The following is a 10,205-nucleotide window of genomic DNA, read 5'->3' on the forward strand; positions in this document are numbered from 1 at the left end:
CACCAATCCAAGCCTTTCAATCCTCCAAACAACTACCAAAACACCCTAAAACCTTATTTATCATATTATACTTCTAACTAAACTTAACAAACCAATAAAAACATGAAATTAAACTAATTCTACCAATATGTACAAAGAAAGAAAATGAAAAGATGTTACCATGGTGGGGTGTCTCCCACCTAGCACTTTTGTTTATTGTCATTAAGTTGGACTTATGGGGAGCTCCTCATCAAGGTGGCTTGTGCTTGTACTCATCTTAGAACTCCCACCAATGCTTGGTTCTCCATTGTGCCCCAAGATTTCCTATGGGTTGAGCCAAGTGTTGATGGAGTTCTTCACAAGCTTGGGGCTCCCAATGTTGATCCTCTTTTTCTAATCCGGGATCCCACACTTTATTTTCACACCCGTCTTGAAGTTGATCATCATTATTAGTTCATCCGGGTGGTAAGCAAGATGAATTCTCTATGAAGTGCCCAACAATCCTTCTAGACCCATCTATTTGAGCACTACTCCATCCTTTATATCTCATGTTTGATGCATCAACCATAATGAGCCTTGATTTGCAACGCCCACCACAAAACCTTTTTCGCTTACGCTTCATCCCACAAACTTCCCTAAGTTGGCCATCCGTTTCAAGCGAACCATATTCAAGTGGGTTAATAAAGCTAATAGAAATTAATTTCACCCACTCAAATGAAGGTGTAGATGGCAACCTAGGCAAAGAAGCTTCCAAAGATCTTGACAAAGCATAACCAACCCTCGTTCTTCTATTTCTAGGGACTTCCACCTCTTCACAAGATCTCTTAATCTTTGTTCAACAATTTTATCTAAACTTTTTCCTTTACTCAAATCATAATAGGGAGGATGAGAAAAATTTACCTCCTCAACGCTTTCAAATCCAACCGGAAAAGGTTCTTCATGCTCAAATGATTCTTCACCACTAAGACTTGATGCTTGATCTTCATCACCAAGGGAACTCAATTCTTTTTCTATCCCATCCAAGTCTTCATATGGAATATGCCTTGGAAGGTGTGCACTTTCCTCCCTAGCATCAATTTTAATCATCTTGGAGGGGTTTTCTTCAACTCTATGTTCCCATGGAGGCTCCGCATCTCCTAAGTCTTCTACCACTTCTTCCTTGTTTTTAACAATTAAAGCTTCCTCCAATTGTTCCAATACAAAGCAACTTCCTTCATTTCCCACCGGAGTTTCCAATCTCTCCTTCATGCTATGTTCTTCATTTGATTCTCCACATGTAGCCATGGGGGTTCCTTGAGTGTTCAAGCATTGGGAGGCTAATTGATTTGTTACCGCATCCAAGGCGGCCATGAAATTTTGCACATCCCTTTTCATCTCTTCTTGCCCTTGAACAAGAACACCAAGGGTTTCATCCATTAGAGATTGGGGTGGTTGGAAGGATTCATCATTTTGGGGGAAGGGTTCATAGTAGGAAGGGGGTTCTTCTTGGTAGAGTTGTGGTGGTTCAATGTTTTCCATTCTTTCTACTTGTTGCACAACACACTCCATGGTTGCTTGAAATTGATCCAATGCTTCCTTGAGATGATCCCTTGACTCTTGTTCCTCTTGGATAATATGATTAGGATCATGTGGCTCTTGGATCAATGGATATGAGTATTCTTCCATGGGAGGTTGTGGTAGAAAGTGGTATTCATCTTGTGGTTGAAAATTTTCGTATATTGGAGGTGGCTCATCTTGGTAATAATATGGAGGGAGTGGCTCTTGAAAATGTTGATGTTGGAGTGGTGGTAGCTCTATGTGTGGTTCATATGGCTCATATGGTTGTTGGTAGGATGGATATAGATTAGGGTCATATGAAGTTGGTTGGTGAAAAGAGGCTTGTGAGTATGGTTGAGAGTTATGTTGAGGATATGGTTCATAGGCATATGGTGGTGGTTCTTGAAAGTCACAAGGTGATTCACCATAGCCATTGGATTTATATGCATCATAAAATGGCTCTTCTTCATAGTGCATTGGTGGGGGTTGTTGCCATGAGGATTGATCATAAGCATATGGCTCCTCCCACCTTTGAGTGTCCCATCCTTGATACACATCTTCATTATAGTCCTCATTTCCTACAACATGTTTATAACCAAACTCATAGCCAAGGTGAGAATTCATGATAGCAAGAGCAAATAAGAAACAAAAACTAATAAGAAATAATGCAACAAAATACTAAGACTAGCAAAAACTAACAAGTAATCAAAAAAATCAAGCTATTCACAATATTCACATATATACAATAACCAATAACACAACACCATTGCAATTCCCCGGCAACGGCGCCATTTTGATAAACGAAATTTAGCATGCCGAATTAGAATCCAAAGATGAATATGATCGTGAGTATAGTCTAATCGACACTTAAATTTCGTACCAAACAATCCTACAATCTATATCCGAGAGTACAAGTCCCCCGAGTCGTCCTCCCTTGGAATTGCCAAAGTGTGCATCTTATTGATTAGAAAGCTTTGTTGTGATTCTTTAAAGGTTTTAGCAAGGTAATATGAAACAAACAATCAATCATTAAAAGACTTGACTTAGGGTTGGCATTAGAATTCCTATCCTTATAGTTTATTCAATGATGATGACAATTAGGCCTTGCCTCATTTAGTGATCCCCTAAGTATAGAGGAAAGTCAAATGAAGATAATCAACTTGAGTCACAAGTCCTAGCTTCACCTCATGAGAATCTAGCTTTAGTGCATTCCAAGTCAATTAGCAATTCCTAATTTCAAATCAACAATTGACACAACTATTCAACTTCTTCTAATGGTCCAACCCTATGCCAAGTGAGATACTTCTACTCCATAACTAGTGTTGACATTTTATCAAACATGTAATGAGCAAGAAAGAAAGTCATAGTAAAATGAGAAGAAAAGTAGAATTAAAAGTATTGCAACACAAGGATCTAACAACAAGTATCAAAGAGCAACAATGAAAATCAAATTCTCAAAGTATTGATGAAATCCAAAATTACAAAGTTGAATTCTAGATCTATGAGAATTGATCAATTACAACTACTACTTGAAATTGGAGAAGAAAATCTATGACATGAGCAAAGTGGAGTGAGAATTGTAATGGATCTCACCAAAAAGTGATTGAAAATTCAGAAATTGGATGAAGATGAACCCTAGTGAAAAGCTTGGAATCTCTCTCTTCTTCTCCCAAAAGTGCAACTAACTATCCCCCAAAAATATCTAAAAACTAGAAAAATGAACTAAGTGTCCTTAACCCTTGCTCCTTTGGTCTTCTTAAGCTTTTCCCGCCAAGCATTTCCCAAAAGTGGAATTCTTAACTGCCTCCACGCCTAAGTCATGTGACTTCTTAAAAAATCATATTCGCAAATCGGCGCGCACGCGCAAGGTACGCGCGCGCGCCACCGAGGCGTCTTGTAATGCGCGCGGAGGCGTGATGTACGCGTGCGCGCCAATGAAGATCATGGCTTAGCTGCTACTCAAGCCGGCTCATGGCTTGGCTCTTGGCTTCGGCTTCAAGTTGGTCCATCCACGCGGACGCGCCAAGTTGGCTCTTGGCTCCTGGAGTTTTTCTTTGCTTGGGAACAAGCAAACTTTTAAGTTTAGTATTGTAGAGTGTGCTCTCTGTTTACCTTATCATTAGTGGCACCATGGGAAAATGAATGTTCTACATGGAGGAGCACAGCCAGAGGAATGAGATGGCCACCAGCATAACTGAGGTGGTTGAGTTCCTTTCATTCTATTTCCCTTCCGTTCTTATTTTGTTGTCTTCTTTTTTTGTTGCTTTGATTGCCTGCATGATCTTTAGTACTTTCAGTTCTTAGATTTAGTTTCATTTTGTTATTTGCTTTTAGTTCAAAAAAAATTATCTCATGTACCACCCACTGAGCTTGAATCTAAAAAGAAAAGAAAATAAGTGATATATTGCATGAGAAATTGAGTTTATATTTAAGAGTCGTCTTATTTACTTAAATGTGGTGGTATTATTTGTGATTCTGAATGCATGATATGAACAGTGCATAGTTGAATTTGAATCAAAAGATGTTGGTGCATAAGGAATAGGAATTTAGAGAACTATTATGAATTCTCTGAATTAAACAAAAGCTTAATCTTTGAAGCAAAAGAAACAGCAAAAGAAAAATAAAAGTAAGGTCCAAGGCTCTAAGCATCAATGACTAGGAAGGTCAGACATGATTAAAAGCTCAAAAAGTTGTTTTCCTAGTCATATGCTTATGGTGTAATTGTGTTAAGTAATCCTTGAGGCAGAGCACTAAGAGTCGAGATCAAGTGTATTTAACAGAGTATGTCAAAGGCTTTTAGCACCACTGTATGGGAGTAACTGAAAGAAAAATCAGAACCTAAAGAGAGTTCCCTAGTTAAGTATTTGTGGTGTTTTGTGTCAAGTGAAGCTTGAGACAAAGCATTTAAAGTCACGGCTAGGCTCAGGATGCAAAGCACCAAAGAAAAGAGAATTAAAGAAAATTTGCTGTGTTCAAGGATTAAACTGAAGTATAGAAGATTAGAGAATTCATAATATTATCCAGATTCTAATTCTGAATGATAGTGACATTCCTCTAATTCAAAGGAGAGTGAGATGCCAAAACTATTTAGGATTACAGTGTGTAAACCCCACTTTAAGAAGAGACATGAGCTTAATTGAACACTCACTTCTCATGCAAATTCACATCCTAAGCCTATGTTAGTTTTGGTTGCTTGAGGACAAGCAACAATTCAAGTTTGGTGTTGTGATGCGTGAGCGTCTTCTCTATCTTTTTCTGGTGAATTTGCATTCAAATTGTTGAGTTTAATCAAGAATTAATTATCTTTTAGCCACTATAGATGCTACTTTAATTCATGTGCAATTCAATTTATTTTAGGTAGCATTTGAATGGATTTGATAGAGTTTCTATAGAAAAAGAGAAGAAAGCGAATGATGCTGTCAACCCTGACCTCTCTGCACTCTAACATGAATAACTCGAGCTACAAAGGTACAATTGATATGATTCTAGTGGAATTAGAAAGCTAACATCCAGAGCTTTCCAACGATATAGAATAGTATGCCCTTCTTCTTCATTTTGTTCGGCCAAGGTGGTGCCTAACTTGGAATTACCCAAGTTAGGCGCCATGATTTCGAAGTTAGGCGCCAGGAAGGCCAAACCAGCGAAGTTAGGTACCATGAATGTAAAGTTAGGCGCTAGACATAACCTTCTCACACAATGGGATTCGGCCAAGCTCAAGTTAGGTGCCACACCTCACCAAGTTAGGCTCCAGGTCAAGCAAATCACGCCAATCCTTACTGCCATGCCCAAGTTAGGCGCCAAGTCCATGAAGTTAGGCACCAACCTTATAACTCCCAATGGTCCCCACATCTCAATTGCAAAGCCACGAAGATCCTCATTTAATTTTGATTAAACCTTTATTTTATTTATAAATAGGAAAAGATATTATTTAGTTTTAGAAAATATATTTTACATTTAATTAGGATTACATATAAAAGGGAAAAGAATCAGCCCTTCGGGCGGCTCTCTTCTCGGACCTCATTCCGCACTTTACAGTTTGACAGAATCCTTATTTTCTCTCTGAACCATGAGCAACTAAACCTCCACTGTTAAGGTTAGGAGCTCTGTCTATTGTATGGATTGATAATATTATTTTTCTATTTTAATTCATGTACTGGTTTCTATTTCAAGAATTGTTTTCGTTCTTTATCTTATGAATCTGGGTGGAACGGAAGTATGACCCTTGTTCTAATTGAGTTCTTGTAAAACTTGAAAAAGTTCTTTACTTGAACAATAGCTTGAAAATAATTTCTCCTAAACTTCTAATTATCTGGACTTAACAGGATACGTGACATATAATCCTCTTATATTTAGGTAATTAGGGTTTTTGTGGCATATAAACTAGAATTGAACTTAATCCTCTAATTGGAATCAAGTGACTAAGGAATTGGCGGTTGATGAAGGTTAGAGGAGACTAAAAAGGTCTAAGAAATTAGGGTTTAGTTACATATAGTTTGCCATGAATTGAATCTTGCATGATTAAAATAGTTAGTAAGAAAAGTCAATCCGGAAGATAGATATCTTTGAAACCTTAACTGTTTTCTCCATATATATTTCACCTCAATTTATTGCTTATTTTCTGATTCTCTGAATGACTGTTTGATGCATTTGAACTCTCAACACTCTTTTCTATTTGTCTAACTAAGTAATGTTTGTCTAACTATGTAAATTAATCAAGTAATTAACCATTGTTGCTTAGTCTGTCAATCCTCGTGGAATCAACCCTTATTCACTTGAGGTACTACTTGGTACGACTCGGTGCACTTGCCAGTTAGTTTGTGGATTATAAATTTCACACCAAGTTTTTTATATCAGCTCAGAATTATTATATAATCCTGGAGTTATTTTTTGAGCCTGCACTTCTCTATTGCTATCATTTGTCCGATTGTTGCAAAGCATCACTTCATCTTCAGTTATCCTTGGGATGTGGGCTTCATAGGTTGATTCAAATTTGTGATGTTTCTTTTGATCTAGACGCTTTCTTTCTCGTTGGGTTAACTCTTTTCTGATCATATTAGTTGGACTTTCAATGTTGGGCTCCCTTCCATCCTGCTTGCTTAGTTGAACATGAGTTATTTTTCTATTGGGCCTTTAGTCTATATTTAGCCCACATCTTACCCTCTCTTGTAACTCTTCTTCAGCTTCTTCTTGTTGGGCTGGTCTTTCTATTCCTATATTATTTTCCTTGATCTCCCTTGCTGAACTATCTATTACACAGATTGCCCTTAATTCCTCTAGGTTAGTATTCATTCCCTGAAAATCTGGGATATTCTGAGTTTTTTTTTACCTGCTGATGTGGAAAATGTCGGTAAAGATTTTCACAAAAATAAGCGCGTTGTAAGTATAGTTCTAAACCGACAATTAAACCTCAATCAAATTTAAATTGTTTGTCACTTAAGCAAACCCAATAAAATTAACCAAAGTATTAAACTTCAGGTTGTCTCTCAAGGAATTACAGGGAAGTGTTTATTATTGGTTATGATAAAGTATATTTTTGGGTTTTGGAATAAGGAACAAGAAAGTGAAATAACAAGAAAATAAAATAACAAATAAGAAAATTCTTAGCAAGGATTGACAATCGGAATTCCTATCCTCATTATCATTGTCAATTGTAAAGATAATAGCAAAGTGCTCTCACTTAGTTAACCTCTAGTAATTGAAGAAAAGTCAAGTGAGTAAATCAACTTGAGTTCACAAGTCCTAATCAAAGACTAGAGTTAGTAAAGCTCAAGCCAACTAATAACTTTCAATTACCAATCAACAAAAGAGTTTTGATAACTCAAGATTCTCTAATTGATCAATCCAAGTTAAGAACATAAAAATCTAATTTAAAATCCAACCAAGCATTTTATCAAATACTTGGAAGGCACAAAATAAACGCATAGAAAAGTAATAAGAGAATGTAAAATCTAAAACTAAAAATTGCAAGGAATCAATAATAACAATTAATGAAGAAGCAATAAACATAAAATACCTCAAATTGCATTAAAAGGAAATTGAATCTAACAATAAGTGTTCTTAAACTAAATTGGAAAAATAAAGAAATCAACAAGAGAACTAGATGAACTAACATACTAGAACAAATAAAAGTAGAAGAAACCTAAACTAAAGCAAGGTAGAAATCTGAATTTGAGAAGAAATAAACCTAAAAATCCAAAAACCTCTCTAGAAAAACTACATCTAAAACCTAAAATTGTATGAATGAAAGTGTGAATAAGTGATGAATGATTGATTCCCCCACTTTGCAGCCTCTAATCTGTATTTTCGTGTTTGGAACTGGGCCAAAACCAGCCCAAAAATCGTTTCCAGCATTTTCTGATATCTGTAGCACGTGACGCCTTGGCACGCGTACGCGTCGCTTGTCTGCCGCACCAGTCATGCGTACGCGTCATACCACGCATGCGTGTCACATAAATGCGATGCAACTATGACAAATTGCATATCATTTTGAAGCCCCGGATGTTAGCTTTTCAACGCAACTGGAACTGCCTCATTCGTACCTCTGTAGATCAAGTTATGATCGATATAGTACAAAGATGTCAGGATTGACAACTGAGCAATTCCTTCAATTTCTTGTATTCCTTCTATTTTTTCATGCTTCCTTTCCATCCTCTAAGCCATTTCTACCCTATAAACCCTGAAAACACTTAACAAACATATCACGGCATCGAATGGTAATAAGAGAGTATTAAAATTAGCAAATTTAAGGCCAAAGAAGCATGTTTTCAATCATAGCACAAAATTATGAAGGAAAATGTAAAACATGCGAATTCTATGAATAAGTGTGAGAATAAGGGATAAAATCCACTCAATTCAGTACAAAATAAACCGTAAAATAACGGTTTATCAATCTGCCCCTTTGGTCTTTCTCTCCCATTCTCTTCCACAAATTGATTTTTCAAGAAATCTTCTTCCCTTAATTCATGCTGCAAATTCTACTCATTTCTGATCATACTTTCTTCAGTATCTTGTCTTTTCTCACTCCTTTTTCCCATGCTTTGTTGTCCACGTGCTGTTTCTTCCACAACTTGCTCTTTCCATCTTTATTGTCTTGAGCTACCAGCACCCATGGATGTAGTAGATCGAACTTGGCTAACTCCCAAACCTGCTGAGTATCTAGGCTTTGTTGGATTCCAAACCGCCATTGCTGTTGGGTTTTTGCAGCTTTTCTTTTCATGTCTAATGATGCCACAGTTGTAGCAGTAACACTTTGGTAGCCTTTCATATTGAAAATATACCCAAAGGTTTGACGATTTTTCTCTTGCTAACCAAAATCTTGTTGGAAGTGCCTTCGTTATATTGATGCTTACTCTGATTCTCAAGAAAGATCTCCTAAGAACTCCATCCACCTTTTGGTTTTCTACCTCAGCGACAACTCCTAACATGTTCCCAATATGAATGGTTGTTTCCTTGTTCATGTAGTCAACAGGAATAGCATAAACTTGAACCCAAAATTTCATAAAATCATGATTAACTTCAAACACAGATTCACCTTCTGTCCAAAGTTGAAGATTAATCAGGTTGCCTCTCACATTTCACGGTCCATTCTAAAGTATTTGCAGCCCTTTTTTTCTGTCTTTGAAATTGAAAAGTATTTTCTTTAATCCTATCTCAGTGACTGCTACATCCGGTGAATTTCCCCACATTCCTAATAAAGCATTTCTGCATGCCTTGTAACTTATCACTTTATCGGAGATAACTTTTTCCATTATGTTGAGACACTTAACCATCTCTAATTTAATGATTACCTTCTAATTATTTAATCTCAACAAAGCAATAAAATGGAAGTAACGGAGTCACTTCACAAATTCTGTACTCACATCTATCTTCAGCTCCACGCGTCACCATCTGACCATGACACCACATATAAGCATGTGATGCTTACAACCACCATCAACACCATAAAATTCCTTATTTTAAAAATATTTGAAATTTTTTCTATAATATGTTCCACTTTCTGATCCCATGTGAGCTTTCTTTATGTAGGTTCAACATGGTCTACTTTTATAATGCATGTCTCAGTAATAGAAGTAAAATGGGGTCATGGTTTTAACTTTTAAAATTGTGGTCTACAATAGAATTTCCTTACAATTGGTGTGTTGCACTTCTTTACATGAATTTGTTGTGCATTAGACTACATTTGATAGGATTAAAACATGCTAACATTCTCATTTTGTAAGAGTTAAAATGAAATATTTGATAATAAAAAAATATTAGTTAAAAAGAGACAAAATTTATTTTATTTAATATTTATTAATTGTTATAATAATTAATAAAAATTAAATAAGGTTAGTTCTGATTTTTTTTTTATCTTTCTCGTATTACCATAATTAAAAATATTTAAAATTGCAACAATTACAAATTTGATCATGTTTATAACTGCAACTATAATTTAAATAATTCTGTTAGATGAACAATAAGAGATGTGAACAACGTGAATAACGGACCACATTTCAGGTCTACTAACCATTCAATTTCACTTTCATTCTAAACCACCACATTTACTAATTTCACTTTGACCTAATTATTATACCTCATTCTAACCCAAACCTCCTTTTCACGCAGTCAGTTGTCCGTCACCTACCCTAACACGCAGTTTTTCTTGCTGGCAAGAAAGCTCCCAAGCACCGCCGTCTCCCGCCATCACCAAC

Source organism: Arachis stenosperma, chromosome 7, assembly GCF_014773155.1.
Source record: "Arachis stenosperma cultivar V10309 chromosome 7, arast.V10309.gnm1.PFL2, whole genome shotgun sequence".
NCBI lineage: Eukaryota > Viridiplantae > Streptophyta > Magnoliopsida > Fabales > Fabaceae > Arachis > Arachis stenosperma.